Source organism: Sander vitreus, chromosome 3, assembly GCF_031162955.1.
Source record: "Sander vitreus isolate 19-12246 chromosome 3, sanVit1, whole genome shotgun sequence".
Taxonomy (NCBI): domain Eukaryota; kingdom Metazoa; phylum Chordata; class Actinopteri; order Perciformes; family Percidae; genus Sander; species Sander vitreus.
The window spans coordinates 13,633,059-13,655,186 of NC_135857.1; the positions used below are offsets into that span (position 1 = coordinate 13,633,059).

Below are 22,128 nucleotides of genomic sequence, written 5' to 3' on the forward strand. Positions count from 1 at the left end.
GGGAATGCAATTGATTACCCAAAACTAACCCTCTGCATCGCTGAAGAAGCAGGCCTGCTCTGAGGCTAAAAGGCAGTGCCTGGCCTAGCCTAGTCTGGCCTGGCCTGGCCTAGCCTGGCCTGGCCTAGCCTAGCCTAGCCCAGTCTGATTGGTTAAACAGATGGCTCAGTGCGGGCCAATGTACTGGAGACAGACTCTAGTCTAGAGACTAACCCTAATGTGGATATGTCTGGATAATCTTACTGCTACCCAAAATAAATGTCAGGTCAGTGTTTAAAGCAAAAGTTAACATTTGCTTTTTTGCAGAGAATTGGAGGAAGATTAAAACCACATTCATATCTGTGTTTAATATACAGTAGCTGCTGGTTAGCTTAGCATAGCACAACAACTGGAAACAAGGGGCTAGTCTAGCTCTGTCCAAAGGTGACAAAATGTATCTACCGCACCAGCACCTCTAAAGCTCACTAATGAAAACGTTATATTGATATGTTTATTCCATACAAAATCTGAAGTGTAAACTAAAAGTGGTTTGACGTAGTTCATGTGCCGGAGGTTAACAGGTCGACTAATGGTGAAGCAAGACTCCAGGAAGTCATGTAATAGTCCTGCACGTAAACCCTTGTAAAACCACAAAGTGTCATTTGTACACTTTCCAGTTCACTTCATATTGAACGGATATTCAACTTTCCCACCTTCAAAGAAATGTTTAAAAACCCACAACCACAAAAAGTTGGTTGAACATCATCAATTTCACTGTCAGTCGGTCCATTTGTCCTCAAAGAACAAAACAACTCACAGCATGTAGGCTATCTTTGCAGGATTCTGCCACACAAACTTTGAGTTTGCCTGCGGCATCAGTTTGAGTTCAACTCGGTTAGTAAAGCATTCATCTGCCAAGTTAGAGATCCCAGATATAATTGTGTGAGTCAATTTAGTGACAAGCTGGTTGCAGCGTATCAGAAATTGTGAGCTTATTAAAACTAGTCACTGTTTAAATCACTGCATATTATGTGACCACAATATGCCTTTTTTCAAAGAAATGTGGAATTGACCATTTCACCAGTCTTTATCTTTTTTTGAGTTACAGACTGAAGTCAGTGGTGTGGCTTTGGACATATTCTGCTGCGTTCTGAGTCGAAGGTGAGGTGGTGGAGCACAGAGGCAGGGCCCAAACCAATCACTCAGTCAATATTTGCTTCAGCGAGTGCCTTGCCACTGGCAGGAGAACAAACTAAAATGGTTTGGCACATTTCTTAGACAGAGATACAGAGTTTCTCTCAGAGGCCTCAGCTACTGTGTTAAACCTCCTACAGCTGCCACTGAGTGTGTGACACCTGTTCCCCATGTTCTCCAGGTCTGTGTTTATAAAAAGCATCAGAGCAAAACCACAGCACTAAGTGGTTGGTGGGTGGCTGCAGCAGAAGCTTCATTAGATGCTCACATGTACAGCATTTGTGCGTGTGTTGCTTTTGCTTGACGTTTGCATTGTGAGCTGCTGCTGTGACACGCCGTCAGTAAACAGCTTGGCCACCCAGCGAGAACTGGACGCTCTGCTGTCTCTCTCTCTCTCTCTCTCTCTCTCTCTCTCTCTCTCTCTCTCTCTCTCTCTCTCTCTCTCTCTCTCTGCGTGTGCTCTGTCCATCTGGCAACTCAAGAGAGAAAAAATTAACATTAATACGGGAAGAGCAGCCAGGATGACATCGAGTAGATACTGAGATACTAATGAGCAGAAAGGTGTGTGTGTGTGGCACATATACACACATGTCGCATGTGGCACGTAAAGAGACTGGCTTGTCTTATTAACCAGACCTCCCAGTCGCTGTTTCCAACAGTTTCCAACAGTTTCCAACCCCAACCAAGTAGAGTTTCGGTTTTGTTCCCAGTATTTGCTTTTTACTCACGAATATGCCATTTCGAATATATCAAAAGTTTTTTTAAACCTGCATTGTGCCTTAAAAAAAGATCAGCTGGCATTTATAAAAGCAAAGCTCTCCTACAGTTTCTGTTTGTATTAAGTCAGGACGCTATTGTGTGTGTGTGTGTATGTAGGCCAACACGCTGTCTGCATGACTGCCAAATAAACAAATTGTTACTCCTTGTTCGTGGTGTGCAGTGAGTGACTCATGACGTAGTGAAACTCGACTGCCTGCTTTGCTCAAAGTCATCCTCGCTGTGCCATGTATGCTTCTGCGATGAAGTTGTATTTCCTGTTTTGCCAGAAGTTCTAGCAACCCACGGCATTGTTTGGGTTTGGGCTGTTTGAACGTGTTTACATGAAACTCTTCCACAACAGTGACAAGCATGGAGAGACACAGATGCATACACAGAAAAAATAGCAGTGAGATCACATTTGTAAAATCTTTTGAGGACTGTGAGGACCAGTTACTCACTCATGGCTATGTCAGTTGCCAAGAGGGGACAATCGACCACAAAGACATATCTATTATAGATTAATATTCAGTATGGCCTCCTCACTGAGGAGTCAAATTCAAAGGGGATAAATCAAAAAATGAATAATCAGGAAATCATTTGTAAATAGTGAACCAGCAGGATTTTGCATTGCAATTTTGTCCTAGCCTGCTTCCAGACCTCTGAATCTCCACTCACATTCTCTGATGATTTGGATAAGTGTTATCATGTTTCCATTGACATTGGCTAGCTACCTAGCTACAATCATGAAAAGTAGCGAAAGAAAAATAGCAATAAGGGTAGATGAGATTGACACAAGTTGTTTTAAGTCCACATACAGAAATTAAGAAACTTGTAAATTTCTTTGATTATATATACGAAAAATGTTAACCGCTCTGAGCAATTAGGCAATTACGTTTGTTACAATGACTAGAGATTGGGCTGTGCAATGCTCCAGATTGTCAACAAATGTTCTGTATTAGCATACCTTTTCTTTTTCTTTTTTTCTTATAAATCAGTTGTGTTAAAGTGCTCATATTATGCTCATTTTCAGGTTCATAATTGTATTTAGAGGTTATATCAGAATAGGTTTACATGGTTTAATTTTCAAAAAACACAATATTTTTGTTGTATTACACATTGCTGCAGCTCCTCTTTTCACCCTGTGTGTTGAGCTCTCTGTTTTAGCTACAGAGTGAGGCATCTCACTTCTGTACCATCTTTGTTGGGAGTCACACATGCGCAGTAGCTAGGTAAGGACTACTACCCAGTCAGAAGCAGAGTATGAGAGCGTGCCACGCTAGCAGCTAGGCGAGCATTATAACGTGTGTTACAAAGTGACACACATTCATCATGGAAGTAAAGGCTGGACTACAATAGAGCTGTTTGGAGCAGTTTGTGAACAGTGTTTTCTGTTGGAGATGGTAAGTCCCTTTGGGGTGGACTTTGGGACTTTTCACTTTGTAAACCTATTACATGCACAAAAAAAGAAAAGGGAAAAAGCCAAAAAGCATAATATGAGCACATTAAAAGCACTCTGCTTGCCAAATTTCAGACTGTGAGAAATTTCAGTCAGCCGTTTAAAATTTGCTTGAGTGGCCGTTAAAACATAGAGGATCATATTTTGGGGTTCCCTCATGCATTTCTCCTCCTTGTATTTTCCATGTCCCTTGCCTGTAGTGTTCAGCATTTCCAAGTCTGGGAACATCTTTCTTTGGATAAAAGCATGCTGATCCCAAAAATGTCTCACCAACCTGACCACAGAAGAGTCTACAGTGAGAGAAGTGACTCAGGCTATTAAATTTATAAATATTATATATATATATATATATGTGTGTGTTTTGGGTAATTATGAGTTCTTGCAGAATGATTTGTAATTTGATTTGATCCTGTTCCTCACAGAAACAAGAGTTTGGAGTTTAACAGTTGTGATCAATGGATTCCTTTATCATCCAGACACTGACATGGCATAGACACAGCTCTTTCTCTCATAATGTGGGAATGTGGGGTTGCAGCAATAAATATTAAAAAGGTTTGGAACTTAGTATGCAGACTTTACTAGGAGATACTAGTATTTAGCCTCACTCAAGAGGAGAGAGAGCAAAAGGGAAGAACAAGGGAGTGGTAGCTGTGTTTTTAATTTCCTCCAGCAGCTCTTGGCCTGCTTCTGCTGCTCTGCTGCCTCTGTCTAGAATCTGTGTGGTGGATTGAAGAAGTCTGGGTCAGGATCACCTCGGGACAGCCAGGGTGCTGTTGGGGGGGCGTAAATGCCATCAGCCTGAATGTAGAGAGAGGTTGGGTGAGAAGGACAGGAGAAGACATGATTTTTCAAGAGTAGTTTTACAAATTTACACAATCCTGTATTCTTTCCTCCTCTGAAAGTCAGTCTTTCCTCACATTACAGCAACTATGACTTCCTGTTTCTACTCAAGTCTATAACCCTCATGTCAGCTGTTCTTTATAGTCATTATTTACAGTGTAAAAAGAACTACTGTTGTATGGTGTAAATTTTACACACCATAAACCCCCTATAGTTCTGTGATATAGTTCAGATGAAGTGGTTTTCTTCCTTTTCTGCAAACATTTGAACTTCAAACTGTTCTGCTCTCTGATAGATCAGCTTTTTGACAGTTTAGAGTTGTTTGACATACATGATGGCACATGTACATTCTATATAGTTTATCATAGAGTAGATGTCTTCAGTTCTTCATCGTGGTTATCAAGTTATTCACTTATGCAGTGCCATTGGAGACTGCATTTTTTTATTTGGCCCCAAAAGTCCCTGAAATTACTGCCCACACAATCTGAAGTCCTGTTGTTCAATAGATAATGGTTTAATAATGGTTCCAAATGGTTCCAAACATATACATGAATTACTCAATCCTGCAGAGAGTCAAAAATGTATTCAAGAGCAATGGTGGCAAGGCTATACAAGTGATTAAAAACCTAGCACTCCTTTGTTCAACTCTGGTCTATTTCAAGGATTTGTCAGAGTAGATTTGTCAATGCAGCATCATCTCATGTCATAATGGAAAAGATTAGAGGAGAAAATATGGAGCGGTGTGTGTGTGTGTGGGATCTGTGTGCAAAGACCTGTCCCGCAGGAAAGTGGAAGGCTCATGTATAGCTGGGCAATATATCGATATTATATCGATATCGTGATATGAGACAAGATATCGTCTTAGATTTTGAATATCGTAATATGGCATAAGTGTGGTCTTTTCCTGGTTTTAAAGGCTGCGTTACAGTAAAGTGATGTCATTTTCTGAACTTACCAGACTGTTGTAACTGTTCTATCATTTGCCTTTACCCACTTAGTTATTATATCCACATTACTGATGATTATTTATCAAAAATCTCATTGTGTGAATATTTTGTGAAAGCACCAATAGTCAACACTACAATATCGTTGCGGTATCGATATCGAGGTATTTGGTCAAACATATCGTGATATCTGATTTTCTCCATATCGCCCAGCTCTTGGCTCACGCAGAGCAAATGAGGTCCATCTCTTTTCAGGCCTTTCTTGAGCTGTGTCCTGCCTGTGAGAAACATAAGATGGGGACGGCCTAGGGCTGGGCGATATATCGATAGTCTATCTATATCGTGATATGAGACTAGATATCGTCTTAGATTTTGGATATTGTAATATCGTGATGTGAAGTGTTGTCTTTGCTGGTTTTAAAGGCTGCATTACAGTAAAGTGATGTACTTTTCTGAACTTACCAGACTGTTCTAGCTGTTCTATTATTTGCCTTTTCCCCACTTACTGATTATTTATCTAAAATCTAGGTGTGAAGATATTTTGTTAAAGCACCAATTGTCAACCCTAGAATATTGCCGCAATATCGATATCGAGGTATTTGGTCAAGAATATCGTGATATCTGATTTTCTCCATATCGCCCAGCCCTAGGACGGCCTACATATCCTGTCACATCGTACTATGTCATTGCTGGAATCGAGGTGAACTTGGGCCAAGTGCACCCTTGGAACCAGTGTGCGTGAGATGAATTTAAAGCCTTTAACTGTATTATCCAGGCCAGTATATTTGACTTCCTTCATTTAGAAAGCTCAAGCAGTCAGTGTCAGGTTTTGCTAATAAGAGATTGTGAGCCTGTAAATCTATTTTCTCTCTTTACGGTCTCTTATTTCATGGAGGCGAAATTGTACTGAATCATTTTTTAATTTGGCAGCAATTAAACCTTTTTACTTGTTCTGAGATTAATTTGACCTTACAGTATTACACCGACAATATGCCAAGCCTTTCCCACACTTTGTCCTGGCCTAACCACTGATTGTGGTACAAATCCAGTTACAGTAACTACCGTCTGCATAGAAAACCCCAAAGGAGTCTGTCATTTCAAAGACATCAGAAGAACCGGCGGGCACTATTATCTCTATCTCTGACCGCTATCTCTCAGGCCTGCACACACTCTCTCTCTGCCAGCGGAGCTTTTCACCGCCATACAGTTACACCAATGCTGGGTGGAGGCAGCTGCAGTCGTAGTTTTCAAAGCCCAAAATCAGGCAAAAGGCATGACTCCATCATAAATCAGGTTATTACTATCTTGATTTCCAAGTGGCATTTGTTTATCCAAGTACAATCTCTGATTCACCCCAATCCATCCCTCCCTGGTTTGTCTGTGTGTATAACTGACTCTGGAGAGACCGTTACTGAAGGAAAAATGATCTGCAACAGTCAGGTTTGTCTCCTTTGGGAGCTCACAAAGTCTTCATACAAAAAGGCTCTAACTGCCTCTTCTTTCAATGGCACCATTCAGAAAGAAAAATCAAACCGTGAGAGGCCTAGTGAAAAAAAAGAGAGAGAGAAAGACTGGCTGGGTTTGTGTCAGAGGCCCTCTTTGTTTGACTGCACTGTAACCCCCTCACACACAAGTCAAAACACACACACACACACACACACACACACACACACACACACACACACCCCTTGACCCTCTTTTGCTATTGTCGATACATCATGCAGAAAAGAGGACAACAGTGTCACTTCTCATTCATCAGCTGTGTTAAAAACAAAACTAATGGAGATGCCACTCAATTTTACTCTCCTATCCTTTATGTTTAAAATAAGGCATGTTACCTTTCAGCGCTACATGAGGTCTTGCCTAATTCAATTCAAATTTATTTATAGTATGAAGAAAAGCCGCAAATCTGCGCATTTACGATGCTGGACACACCGAAAGGTATCTACAGGATTAATTGATTATCAAAATAGTAAAATTGTCTTCTTTTTTTTTAACATGTTTTATGGGTATTGTTATGCCTCTAGACAGTAGAGAGGTTACAGAAGATGAGGGTGAGAGACATGTAACAAAGGTCCCTGACCAGACGACGGTGCAGTTCATGGTCGGTGCTTTAACTCCTAAACCCCTGGAGCCCCTCTAGTTTTCAATCAATGGAACAATCAACAAATCGTTTCAGCTCTAAAGTCAGCACACATATGCTCGTTGCTGTAGTGTCATTGAGCAAGGCACTGTAACGTCAGAGATCAATACAGCAGGATCAGTTATCACTGTTCTTGTCTGAAGGCATTGACTGCAGTGGTTTGTACTTAATTTTTCTTCAGTAAGTTTTGAATGTTGCCAGATAAGTTCTTAGCCTTAAATACCCTTTTTGGCTCCTTTCTGTGGCTGCGCTGATTAGATAATCTGTTTTTTAGCGAGGTGCATGGAGAAATGCGCTTTAGGAATTCTTTGATTGAGGCTTACCCAGTACTTCACCCTCCCTGATCCAGTCACTGGAAGTAGTAAGATGGACTTTTAAGTCTGTTGCTGGGCCGGCAGTCTGATCAGGGTGCTGTTGAATGAGGGCATACATCTGTTTACATCAGTAGACCGCAGCAGCACAGTATATATAAAGAATGAGTGTACTTCAGGGAGGCCAAGCTGTTAACCTTGACCTCTGACCTCTCTTTGAAGGAGTGAGTTGCCTTCTGGGGATCAATAATACATCATGATAATAATGATAATAATGACTTTCAGACATTTTCTATTGCCCAGCTCTAATTGTGGCTCCCAGTGGATATTGTAGATGATGAGATCAGCTCATCTCTGCCAGATATAGTGTTTCTATAAAAGTAAAGCTTCCGGAGGAAAGCCCTGCCTCCCTTCCAGCTGTTTGACACATCGTCTCTCTTCTCCCTGCAGGAGGCCTTCTCTTCCTGAAGCCTCATCATCATTTAGCCTCATTAGTCTGTCACTGCTCTGATTGGGTTACAGGAAGAACCTTGAAAATAACCAGCAGTACAGACACACACACACACACACACTTATATGTCGACACACTCCTGCCCCCGCTTCCTCTATGAAGGCGTTATTGCAGGAAACAACCTGAGAAAATACTTGTACAGATACCCAAATCTTTTTATATCCTACTTTGAGTATTATAAACATGTTTTTATACAAAAAAATCATTGATTTTGTCTTTACACAATGCAGCTGTAAAATAATTGTGTAAGACTACAAGTCATCAGCTTTCGGCGCCTAAAGGAATATTTTCAACATTTTGGGAAATGCGTTTATTTGCTTTCCTGCCGAAAATGAGATTAGAAGATTAATACCTCATGTCTAGCGCTCACTAACATGATATAACAGTTTTCACTAATACTTTGTACTACGGACACATTTTGATTAGTTGGAAAAAGGCAATGAGGTACAGAACTCAACTATAATTATGCACTGTGGAATTTAAGCTCACAAAAACAACCATGTGGGAAACCTGTCAGAGAAAAGATTGACAAAGTAATGTGCAAAACACAGCAGCTGCGAACATGTCTGCCAGTCCACCGTGTCAGCTTCTTGATCTTGGCTTAAGAAGAGTGCATGTGTTGTTACCTGCTGCAGGCACTTGCACGAGTGCATCCTGAGCAGAGCCTCTGCTGCTCTGATCACCTTTGTGTTTGTTTATCGGATTTCAGGGAGATTATGGTAATAGATCAATGATTACTGATCTCTGAATGGAATCAAATCACAGCGTACAGCTTTATGAATGGTAGTTATTTCTGGTTAATTTAAAATCTGTTCAGCTCTGTTACTTAGCTGTGAGAGTCTTTAGAAACAGGAGCACAAATTGCTAATCTGTAGTTGCTGCCCCACCACACAGTTATCTGACTGCTCCTGTTCTCCAAAGCTCCACTTGTTTGAGTGCGAAGGGGAAACCAGCTAATCACCATTGTGCTATACAGATTAAATATGACAGATGTATTTACTGTAGTGAAATTGCTCTCACGGTCTGCCTTCAGAGCTGTCAGCTTCTTGACAGGTGAGCAAACATGAATCCAACATTATTCCCAATTATACTATACGCATACGTCACTTTAACAGTGCACTGGCAGGCGTGCTTGCCCAGCTGTCTGTTTTTTTTTTCTATAGTTCTGTCCGTTATGATTAACTATAGCAGTGAAGTCCGTGTTTTACAACAGCACGGCGAATAGCCGGCAACAGGGCACAGTGTCCAGGTCAGAGAGAGAGGTCAGAGGTCCAGTGCTGGGATTCCACCAGGAGCGGGTGTGCTGCATTCTGGCTGTGCTGCGGGTTTTGTTTCGTCCTTGGATATTTGTGCTTCTACCATTAAAGAAGGATTCCACGAGTACAGCCCCCTTGTTTTTTTTCCGGATGATTATTAACCCCCTTGGTCGATTGATCGTCCGTCGCACAATATGCTTACGGCTGTTCACAAGTATTGTGGCCATGATCGCTCCGGCGGCCCCAGAACACAGAACTGCTTCGTTGTTTTGAAGCACAATAGTGCAGTGAGACGACTGGAAACTGGATGTATCTAGCTTAGTAGCACGGTAATTATCTGAGCAAAGGGCTAAGATAAAACCAATAGATCATTTAAATAGATGATAAAGGATTCAGTAACCGTACAGAGTGAAAACCAACACCATTATCTATTTCCATTGAAGAAGAATATTACTGAATTATTTAATTAATGTTAAACTTAAGCTATACTATAATATCTTAAGTGCTGCAAACAAGCAGCCCTAGCACCGTCTGTGTGTAAATGTGCACGTGAGCAAATCTTTTCCTCGACGGTCCATGTGCACGCCCTTGAGTTAATCAGAGTGGAGCAGCAGTAGCCCGCTGTTCTCCCCCTGACACGTCTCTGTGGGAGCTGCAACAGCTGTGACAGTGTAAGTCACCCCGAGGACCCGTCGTTACACACAAACACACACACACACAAGAACATGCACACATACACGCAATCACAGAAACACACCCATGAGGATAGAGGCCGAGGTCAAAAGCAGGGCAGGGGGCTTGTAGCTTCCTTATTGACTCTCTTCCACATGTTTTTGCATTGTGAGCAATCAGCCAAGTATCTTTATTAGTAGTAGTAGTAGTAGTAGTATTTCTGTAATGTTTGTATAGTCTAAGCTGTTGCTAGGTGCTTTTAAACAATGTAAAGATGGGTATTAAGACCAATGTGCTGAGTATTAAGTGCTGAGTTGCAACTTATTTTCCTGCATGTCGTCTCTACTCTACAGCCATGTACTGTAAGTCTTGTCAGGTTTCCTCTGGCCTGAATTTGGATCTAATAATCAGTGCTGTGTTCATTTCAACAGAAAGGGGTTGCCTGGTCTTGTGTCTCACCTGCACGTCAATGCACATGAATGCATCTGGCAGTTTGTTAGACAGTCAGATAAAAACGCGGGCCTGACTCCTGCAGCCTGCAACAGGTAGCCTGACAAAATCTAGATGGTAATCGACAGCCACCTGACGCCTGGTGGTGATATGCCTTGATGAGCCAGGAGAATGGCTGTGTGTTGAGAAAATGTCTGTGTGTGGTGACGAATTCCCCCTTTCAGATGTGATACGTATCCAACATGCAGGCCTGGTTTCTTTAGGAAGTCATTGTCATTTACAGAAACTGTATTAGGACAAGCGTTTTGGGGTTGCTTAACCCATAAACTTACAGTTAAGTAACTAAAGTTTACTCTTTAAACTCCTTTGCTAATCCTCCTTACTTACTCTGTCACCAGGTTCAAGCTTTACAGATGTAATTGGAAAGCCTCTCCATACAGCTGGCTCTGGAGCTTGGCATGGCTGGTTAATTCACCATAGATGGTGTCAAAGACAACCATACATATAGAAAATACAAGGAATTTGCTCGACTGGATTATGCTATGGAAACAAAAACAAGTAACAGATGCTGGAAGTCTGCTGATGACTGCACTTTTACAGCCCTGAGCTTTTTCATGTCTTTTGAAGAGTTTAGAGCCCATTCTAACATGCTTTGATGCTTGCGTGGCACATGGTCGCGAGTATAGAGAGCGAGGGGACACGGACAGACTGATTAAACTGCAGAGGGAGAAGGAACAGATCTGAGGACAGTTGGGTAGATGCTTAGCCGACATTGAGGTAAAATGAAAGATAAACAAAAGCTCCACTGCAGCACCTTAAGTGAGCTAAGTTTAGAGTGTGTGTGTGTGTGTGTGTGTGTGTGTGTGTGTGTGCTTTGCTGCAGCCTGCTGCAGTGACACACATCAGACTCCAAAGTGACCAACTGATGGTGGTTATGTGGATTTCTGCGTCCTATTATTTACTGCTCAGCTCTTCAGGTTGTGTCCTGATTGCCTGCGGCCCGCCGCCTACATCATACGTCTTTGCGCTGGTGCACCTTCCCGTTTCTATGGCAACCAGCACCAGCATAGCGATCAAACAGCTACAGCAGCATTTCCAAGTGGTTTTTGGTCAAAGGAGCTCTGTGTATTGCATATGACTTCATCACTGTATTTTCCTCTTATGTTGCCCAGAGTTAAAGCACACAGCCAGTGGACTTCACTCAGTCCTTTTTAAATATTGAGAAATGTTTGATTTTGAGTTCATTGTTGATGTTTATGTCAAGCAAGCTCAGATTGGAATATTGTTAATGTAGTGCAATCAACAGTTTCTTGGAAAGTAATAATTAATAAACAAACGCCTACGTACTTACAGCGAGTAGATAATTACAGCCTACTTTGATGGATGGCAGTAAACATGGTGTTGCCTTGTTACAAGATAGTAATGTGATGTGTATCAGATAATGCAAACTGTGCATGCTTACTTTGCAAGTTCATACTGGAACATTGGATTAGGCAGCTCATTAATCTCATATTTAGAATAAATCGTCACTCATTGATCAACTACTGATCGATCAGAGGAGCTCTCAGCTTGATTACTTGCATGCACAGGGATACTTTAAGAGCACACTGTCTGGTTTCATTCTGCTTTCCCGGCTGTTTCCCCTCATGCGACACTCCCACTCCATCCTTATTTCATAATGAAGACCTTCACAGTGGGAAGTGGTTACAGCAGGACAGAGCCACGTGTCAGGAGGCAAAGCAAGGTTTTTCTTAACACACCCATTGCTCTATTTCAATTCCAATAAGATGAGGGAAGACGGAGGGGCGTACAGAGGAAAGTCGTGAAAGATGTGAAAGGGATGAAAGTGTGGCGGCCCCCACCTCCCAGTAGTGTGAGTGTGAATGGGGCTGCCCACCCCTCTCTGCAGGGGGTTGCCTCCCTCTCCTGCAGCATATGTTCTCACATTATACACTCCAGACTACAGAGTAATATGTAAAGAATATAAAAACATAGACTCTGTATTCAGACACACTGAAGTGACTGCTGGTGTATTTTAAACTGTGTCTGACCGTCATAATGGGAAAGTTACAGGGAAAACAAGTTATACATTTTGTATTACTATATACAGTGATATTAGACTGCATTATTCTTCCTCCAAGTATGCAAGCTTGACGAGGATAGTACTCCAAGATCAAATGATTGTTGGCAATTGCCACGTGTGTTTAGCCTTTTAGAAGTGGATGTTTAAAATAGGGCTGCAACTATTATTTTCATTATCGGTTAATAAAAAATGGCCATCACAATCTTTCAACGGCATGTTTTGTCCAAAAAAATAAAAATAATTCAGTTTATATAATATTCAACAGAGAAAATCCTCAAATGTGAGATACTGGGTCCATCAAATGTTTGCCATGTTACTTGACAACAACAATTAATTGATTATCAAAATAGTTTTCTTTTAATTAATTTTCTGTCCATCAACTAAGCAATAATCAAGTACTTGTTTAAGATTTAATTTAAGTAGCTCTATGAATCTGATTTATTTCTGTTGATATTGACACACATTATCTAAAATACTCTGACAAGCTAGCAGTACTTATAAAGTTGTTTCTTGTGGTCATAAGTAAAAATCAGTTGAATGTTTTTAATTATACATGCATACATAACATGTAGACCTGTGATTGACTGGCAACCTGTCCATGGTGTACACTGTCCGTCTCTCACCCAATGTCAGCTGGATCTGCTCCAGCCCTCTGTCACCCTGTAAAGGAGAACCGGTTACAGATAATGGTTGAATGGATGGATATCATAACATTAATCTGATTCCCAGAGCTGAGGACAGCAAATAACAGTCTGTGACGCTCTGTTCGAACAGACAATAGGGCTGCACAATGTGAATAAAATATGCAATATGCGATAATGTTGTTGACTATGGCAATTCTGATATTAAAAAAAAACAATATTAAAGTGTTCTCAGTTCTGCATTTCTGATGCGTTCAGTATTCTGCTAAAATACAACAACCTGTTTGCTGAATTAAACAAATGAAAGGAAATAATTTCCAACATTCTTTTATTGAACAAATTGAACATTTAATTGAATATGAAAGGCAGCACTACAAAAAGAATGACCGTTACATTTTAAAGTGCAGTTTTTTACACAAAAAATTTCGGAGTGTCTGTCGCGATAGGTTGCAACCTTTCACGATATGTTTATTGCGTCAGTTGATATTAAGATGACGATAAAAAAATAGTATATATTTTGCAGCCCTAACGCACCGTATGAGTAAAACTTCAGTACATAGGACAGGACACAGCAATGTTTGTTTTCAGATACAGGTACTTCAGGAATTGAAGACTGTGTGTGTGTGTGTGTGAGTGCGTGCGTGTGTGTGTGTGTGTACCAGCAATGTCGGTGTGAGTCCCCTCCTGTCGAGCTTCTGACCACTTTGCCAAAGTCATTTGTGGCTGTGACTCGTAAGTCAGGTGTCCGCTGGGCTCTGTGGAAACCTGTTAATGCCAATAGCCAATTAGGTGTCAGACAGTTGATGTGAAGTAACGTGGGGCAGTGAGTGTGTTACACCTTAGTTTCTCACTTATAATAAATCAAATAGTATATAAAATTTTTTTGTCAAACTTTAGGTAGAAAGCAAGTATAACAACTTAACAGCATAGAAAGCAGGAGCACTTTCAAATGACATGGCGAGGCGACTTTATTCCATGAGATGATGTTTTGGCCTCCTTCAGAGCTTAAAGGGAAAAGCTTGACAACATTGCATTTTTTTTTTTTTAGCTTCGGGGGTAATCATTCTATTCTTAATACCTGTCACTGCCCTCTGTGAATGTAATTGATTCAGTATTTTTTATTACTTTTCTCCACATGCATATTTGTTTTGTGTTTTAGTGCGAGTGTTTGTGTTCACTTTGGATTTGATTTCACTAACGTGATATGTGTCCTTGAGTGTGTGTGTGTGATAGTGGCTGCACATAAAAGCTGTGTAGTACAATCACTTTGAGCCTGGGGTCTGTGGTGCAAAGGCTGCCGTGGTTGGGAAGCTTTCACTTACGGTTTAATTTCATTTTCAGGGCAGTAGCCTGCGAAGCCTGAGCCGTAAATCCATGCTGACGCTGTTGATTTAAGAACTGACGCTTTGCTATAAGAAAATAGACACTCACACGATCATTGACCCCCATCCGCCCCTGCTCTCCCCCTCAGCTAAAGGCAGTGTTATTATGCTTGCAGTGGCAGGGTAAGTGGACCCTAATTGATCCGTATTGATTAGAACTGTATTTTTTAGACAGTAGTGGGCCTCCCCCTCAGGAAATTATGTCTGCTGATTACCACCCACCCCACTTCACCCCTCTCTTTATGTCCTTCTTGTATTTGAAGATCCCTCCCCCCCTCTGTTCTTAGGCCCTCTTAACCTCTAATCAAAGTGCACAGCCTCCTTCACGTTGCCTCCACTCTTCCTTTTTATTTCCATCCATGCTCAAGAAGGAGCTGGATGATGACCACAGGTTGTGAGGAAATGGTGTTGAGGTCGATGGAGACCATATCAGAGCCATTGTTTGTTTCTGTGTACTTTAGTGTGCAGAGAAAGGAAAGGAATCCATCAGCAGTTTAGCTTTCTGGTTCTATTATATTGTATTTGAGCTAATATTAAAACAAGATGCAGATGTAAAATGCTGCAAAATCTACATGCCGTGGTGTTTGTGTGCAAGCCATTCTGTGTGTATGCAAACACATTTGCAGTACCGATCCTGTACAGGGAAATCGCCTCAGGCATCTTTGTTCTGACTCCTCTCAAACAATAGACATGTCTGTGTGCAAATGACCCGATGAGCGTGGAACCGATTACAGTTGCTCTGCAGAAACACGTGACAAATAAGAGGTTAAAAACAGCACTTCACAATACGGCAAATGTGTGTAGATTTGCAATATAAAAAAAAAGAAAGAAAGAAAATTCACATTTGATTCAATGTTGTGTTCACCTGTTATGCATTATATTATACATAATTCTTCACCCGTGTGAAGCAAAATCCTAAAGTCATTTTAATAACGGTACCATAAATTAGCTGCAGAGCCTTTCCACGAAGACGTTGAATGTGAAATCGATTTTGACAAGAGCTTAATTTCTCTCATTTTTTTCTTACAGAGTAAAAAACTGAGCCTCCCCTTCCTGCACTGTGACATCAAACCTCACATGCCTCACCTGCATACTGCACAGCTGAAGGCACAAGGTAACATTCGTACATTTGATGTTGCACATTTTTGTGTGTGTATGTGTAATCATTTAGCAGTAACTTGTATTTTGTTCATTTTAATCTGAGGTTTGGTTATGTGGACTTGACAGACTGTAACATTTGTCTTACTGAAAACATTAGTTTTGTGTGAGTGTGTGCGTGCGTACGTGCAGAATGTTCGGTTATCAGAAAATAGACTTGATAAAAGGCTAATTGACTTGATGACCTAGATATGTTTTGCAGTGCAGAGGTGATCGCTCTGCTTTTTGTAGATAAAGCACGTTCTCATCTGCATTTTGCACTGATAATGAAAAGCAGGTCACCTGTATACTCTCTTTCATTTAAGAGATCTGCACTAACGACCACAGTCCCAACACAACATCCAGCTTAAAAGGGACTCCCACAATGCAATGTTCTATACTAATTATCTCTGAATTAACAGCTCACCAGTACTTTCTGCAGGTTCTTTCTGGTTGTTGTTGTTGTCATGAACTTGTTATCAGCAGCTTTTTCAGATTTACAGAACTCTTGTTTATTGGCTTCAGGAACACTTTGACCTTCCTCTGAACTGTCTGTCTGTGCTAACGTTAGCTATCTATAATCTTTTGGTCAGCAATGGTGCACAAGTGCTGAAATACAAAATAATAATTTTATTCTTATTTAGTCTTATTTCTGTGGTATTTATGAAAACAATTTACAGTGGTGTCTGGGATTCTCTTACACGACACAAGGAAGCTACGGGTTAAATATTCAGAAAAGCAAAGAAAATTACTTTATTCACAAAGACTTTTTTTAGGGTAATTATTGATGTTGATACTGGCAGAAAGCAGTGGCGGAATGTAACTTGGTACTAGGAGTACACGATTCAGAAAATGTCACGATTCAATATCGATTTTTAGGCTCAAGATTCGATTCAAAATCGATTTTCCATTCAAAAAACGATTCACAGTATGTAAATGTAGTTACTTTTCTCATGTGATTGCAGTAGACAATTTAAAAGAAATGAAACAACAAATTAAATGTAGTTTGATATTACTTTATATGTCTTCATACAAAAATAAAAACTTTTGCAACTAAAAACTGCAAAGTGCCAAGCTTGGGCCAGCTTTCAAATACATTTAATTCAAGAATAAAATAAAACTGTTACGTAAAAAGAGCTTTTCATTCAGAGTTGGGTGGGAGTTTAGAGCATTGAAAGAGTGTGTTGGTTGACTGGTATGTTAGATACTTTAGGTTGTTGTTCGTCCACGTCTTTAGTGTTAATCTCTGGGTGATGGCGTACCACGGGAGTTCTCAAGTTTGTGGTGTTTCCAAAATACTTAGCTTTCGCTTTGCAAAGCCTGTATATAGCATGATTCCTATCCTATCCTCAAGGTTATAAAAGCCGAAATGTGCCCAAACTCTTGCCTTCAATGAGGATGGAGCAGGTTGAATAATTCTTTCTGTGTGGTTTGCCATCGTTTTCTCCGACTAAACTACTTCTGCGGCACTCGTTCTTCTTCTGATTATGACAAGAGTGCCCAGGCGTCGGTGTGAATTTGACGCAGTGCCATCTATGGGAATGACGAGCTAAACTCATTTTAGGACAATAGTATACACGCCATTACAAAACGAAAAAATAAATAAATCGTTTTTGAATCGCAATACGAATGTGAATCAATTTTTCTTTTTTGCTACTTGGTATGTTTACTCAACACTACACCACTCAAGTACAGCACGCAAATACAATTTTGAGCTAGTTGTACTTTACTTGAGTATTTCTATTTTATGCCACTTTCTACTTCAACTTTTAGTTTTTTTTTAACAACATTTTAGAGGTAGAAAGGTTAGAAAGTTCGTCCTTTAACCAGACCCCCGAGGTTCATGAACCGCATGTCTTTATCTTGTTGAGGTGTCCCTGAGCAGCTCACTGAATCGCTTCCAGCTGCTACCACGCTGACCTCCGACCTCCTTGAATGCGAAAAGAAAATGTTTCTGCTGAGATGAAATGGATTATTTCTGAAAGTTAACTGGCACCCATAGAGATTCAAACATATTATTCAAGCACTGCAGTATCTGAATATTTACGTACTCAACATCTCAACCTCTCCTTGTTTTCTCATGCTGCTCCATCTCCTGAAGCCAAACCAGTGAATGATAATGATGAATGGTGATGTGGGCTGCAATTTGTGATCCTCCAACTGGATGCAAATCGTTAGACTTGTTACATGGTTGTTGGAATGTTTGTGTGTGGCCTTCTTCCTCCTCCCCCTTGAGCTGTCTCAGTGTCATGGGACGGCAGCCTGACATACAGACAGGCAGATGGAAGTGACACAGTGGCAAAATAATGTAGACAGAAATCAGTGGAGACAATGACAGCGGTGTCGGGAGAGACTCGAGGAAAAGACTGGGGAAGGAAAGTGAGTGGAGAGGAAAGCAGGCGACAGGTAGAGAGCTGTAGCTTAGTTAATCTCCAGTCTGAGAAGGAGAGATGTCGCCTCCAGATAAACCAAACGCACTTACAAACTCAATATAGACCAGAGTCGGAGGCTTCGACTGTGGATTTCCTTCCAGCACAATGTTCTGCCATGACAGTGTTGTTTTTTGTTGTTTGTTTCCTGTAGAGTTTTGTTGTTGATGGAGGGATTCAGCTAGTATCTGACACTAAAGTTTCAGACTTCCAGGATCGCCTGCAGTTAGCATTGCATGTAAAGAATGTGGTGAATGACCACTTGTGCTACTACTGTTAGTATTTTAGGTAAGATGACATTGCATTTTCCTTGCCATGAAAGAAGTTTTCCGGCTGTAGGGAAGGAAAACATTTTACTTATAGCAAGGTTCAAGTGTGATGTCTGGTCTGAAGCAGAGCCCTTTGTAGCTCCATTTGGCTTATATCGCCCGCATGACATTACATTACATTTGTTTATCAAATCTGTTATTGTAGAAGGGAAAGCAGGTTGCTTCTACAATCACATCAGGGAAACGCAGACAGACACCGGCAGTCATCCCAATGAGACTTTTAGAACTCCACTCCACAGCACAACGAAACATCTGGGCCCCTGAACTTCACTCACGGCCCCAGGCAACCTCACCTCTGCCATTTCCTTTGAAAGGCACTGACCTTTAAGCAAAGCACTGATGACTTTTATTTTTAGTTTCTCGTAGAGCTATTTTTTTTTGTGTCTTTTTGCATTAAGTCTCAAGTCTTTATGAGCACATAGCAAGTCTTTCAAATGCCTCATTTAAGTTTATTTATTGCAATCCTTCCTCCTGTCCATACTGGCCGTGAGAAAATCCCTTTGTGTCGCCACTACACTGTAAGAAAAGGGAGATAGGCTTGAAAACACAGCATCTGACTTTTACCTTTCAAAGCTTTTATTAAGAGTATTCTTTTTTCTTAGCTAAGACCAAGTTCTTCAAATGTGTCTGTGCTGTTTATTTATTTTATTTTCTTTGGCTGATTAAACCGAGAAAAAAAAAGCATCTGTATTGTCAACTTTCAAACTGTCTCACGTGGCGTGAGGTTATTTTTTATATTTACTTACGTCTTCAGTTTAATAACCTCTAGATTGTTGTTTTTTTCTTCCAAATTAATCACTGGCTCATTTATCTGGCTTCAACTTCAGTAACTTTTTATGTCTGAATGATTCGAGGTCTTTCCGACCTGATAGCACCTCCTGGTCTGTCTGCTCCTTCTGAAGCCAAGGTGGCATGAATGCTGGATGTGCTGTCCCTGCATGCACTGTTGTATTACAGTGTCGTGCTCTACTCTGCTCCTATCTGCCATCTGCCAGTCATATGTACCGCCATCTGTTCTTCAAACCAGCCCATGATCTAGCTCGCTCTCTGGCATTGTTTGCTTAATTTAAACACTTACAGTAACTTCTGTTGTTATGTTTTATGTCTGGGGAGGTTTTACTATCATTTTAATTTAAAAATTTTGTTATCAATTGTAGTTTTCCAGAAGCCTTTGGTCTTTGCCTGTACATCTTTTCATTTTACTTTTGCTTGCTGCTGTACATCCCTGCTTTACTCTTCGATATAATTAGACTGCTTTCTGTTTAGGCAACGGCAAAGACATAAACATATGGCAGGTCTATCTCTCCTCATCTCCGATGCTTTTACATTTGTGACAAGCTCTCCATGCTGATCTCAGTTCTGGTTGACCGGTACAAGCAAGCAGCAGCATCAGTGGGCCCTCGGCCCAACCCACCTAGTACGCTCATTCCTCTGGAAGCTGTACTCCCCGGCTAACTCTGTCATTGCTACCATCTAACCAGTGTAATTACCAGCCTCGGTGTGTTTCTGTGGTGCATGGGCCAAGCCTGTATCATGCAGAGCAAGTCGGAGCGGGTGTGGAGGGAGAAGAGGGAAGTAGCATGAATGGGAGAGAAAGGGAGAGTCAAAACAGGGGAGGTACATCCCAGTGCTGAATAATTACTATATGCTGTATGTGTGTGTAATTAAAAGCCATTTATTGTCTGCACTTTATCTTGTGTAGTCTGGGCCAAAGCTGCATATGTTTGCTCAATTCATAATATCACGGATTATGTTTTTTTTAAATTTTATTTATTTATTTATTTTTTATTTTTTTTTTACCTTTTCATGTAGTTGATAATCATATTGTATAGTACTGTTGATTGCAGATAGCTCCTTGCTCTCCCCTCAATCTAAACAATGGAGCAAATATGTTGTTAACTGGTATACAGTTTATTCTTCTCCTCCTCTGTACAGTGTCAGTGTAGCTGTAGCCTTATACTTTCTGTTGGTATTCTTCCCATCATACCGAAGGTGTAACTTCTTTTAAAAAATATTTCAAAATAGAACATAATACTTTTAATTGTACGGTTGTTACTATACATTTGTACACTTGCCGGGTGTGAGTGCTTGAAGGTGATGATTTGATGTTTGCACCTCACAGATACTCATACTTTTTGTGAGCTTAAAGAAGGTGGGGATGACACGATTCCCCTCTCGACAACATTTGGCTGTTGTGTGTCGGCTCCATTTGCTGATGAAGATGGTTAAATGTGGTTGAAAGCTCTGACAAAGCTTGGACCTTGAGTTGACAATATTTTGTCACACATACTAATCCAAATGTCAAGCAGGGTCCCCGCGGGTCCCCGAAGGCAAGTAGTTTGCCCATAAGTATCTTTTGTAATGTCCTGGGGCTGTCCTCATAGATACAATATGCATATCTTTGCAGATTTGTCTCTCTCTCTCTCTCTCTCTCCCCCCCCCCATATAATTATACATATAATGTAATTTATAGGCGTTTAATTTGTCATATAGATTACCAGTATATGGCTCTTTGGCTGTTAAACCTTAGTCGGGTATATTTCTCTTTGATGGGCTGTGTGCTGTCAGAAGTCGCTTGTAAAGATCAGACCACACTCTCTCTCATCAGGCACCTCAGACACATAATGAAGCCATTCTGCAGCTCCTGCAGCTGGGGCTGGATAATCTGGGATTGGGGCTCATAGGGGATCACAGGACAGCACTCCCGGATGAGGAAAGATTCTGTCAGAAAGCATGATCAGAGCGGGAGCCTTTGGCTCAGAAGTGCCTGTGGTCCACCAAAAACAAAGACATGATACATTTGCGTGGCTGTATGACTATAGTGGGATTTTGTTTGCTGTGAATTGAGTATTGTGTGTGTTTATGAGTAATGCAGTCTTAAGGCCAAAAATGAATTCAGCGAGGACTCATAAAAGGCGTCTATCATAAAACACACACAACCACTGTGAGCTGGCTTGACACAATGAAAAGCTTGACGTTATGCAAATTGGACTTCATAACCAGATAGTCCACCCAGGAGTGGAGATTTGTAGAATTCACAGAAACTGAGGCAGCTGGAGAAAGAATATTTGTTCTCTCAACAGAAAAGTTTCTAATGTACGCTTTGTGAATGCTATTAAACCTACTGAAAATGTTTAGTTTTTCTTTTCAGGCAAGTGTTTGTAAACCCCAGTAAACAGTAGCATAGGTGAAAGGGCTTAGATTTTAATGTGGTTAGATAGGATTCCAAATTATTATACAGTTAAACATTGTGTTGTGTGTGTGGATGGGGGTGTGGGTGTCTGTTTTTCTGCTTGTGGTTGAATCATACCGTTTAATTCTTGAAAGCTTTTTTCGGAGGAGTAAAAGTGTTACCGCTCCTGTCTGATTAATTACGGATACGATTTTCAAATTTGAAAGGTCAGTGGCTATCTGAATTAAAAGCTTAACATAACGTTGAAGAAGCTGCTTCAATAAGCAGGGTGTTATGAAATGTGTGGTCGAATCACGTGATGCAGACGAACGGGTGCAAGAAAAGAGTGACAGAAAGCTAAATGTGTTCAGTGTACAATGGACTAGCATGATGCAGGAAGGAATATAAAGAGGGGAAAAAGTGAAATTGGCAAGACTGAA

At 40.8% G+C, this 22,128-nt stretch overlaps 1 protein-coding gene across 7 annotated transcripts in view; it reads left to right on the top strand.

Annotated features, from left to right (window-relative positions):
• The window catches only part of sipa1l3 (signal-induced proliferation-associated 1 like 3), a 73,931-nt gene that overhangs the window by 16,532 nt on the left and 35,271 nt on the right, over positions 1-22,128 (top strand). For all 7 annotated transcript variants that reach the window (XM_078246119.1, XM_078246115.1, XM_078246118.1 and 4 more), the window contains one exon: positions 15,651-15,735. The gene's annotated coding sequence lies outside the window, so the exon portion shown is untranslated. The remainder of the gene's footprint in view (positions 1-15,650; positions 15,736-22,128) is intronic.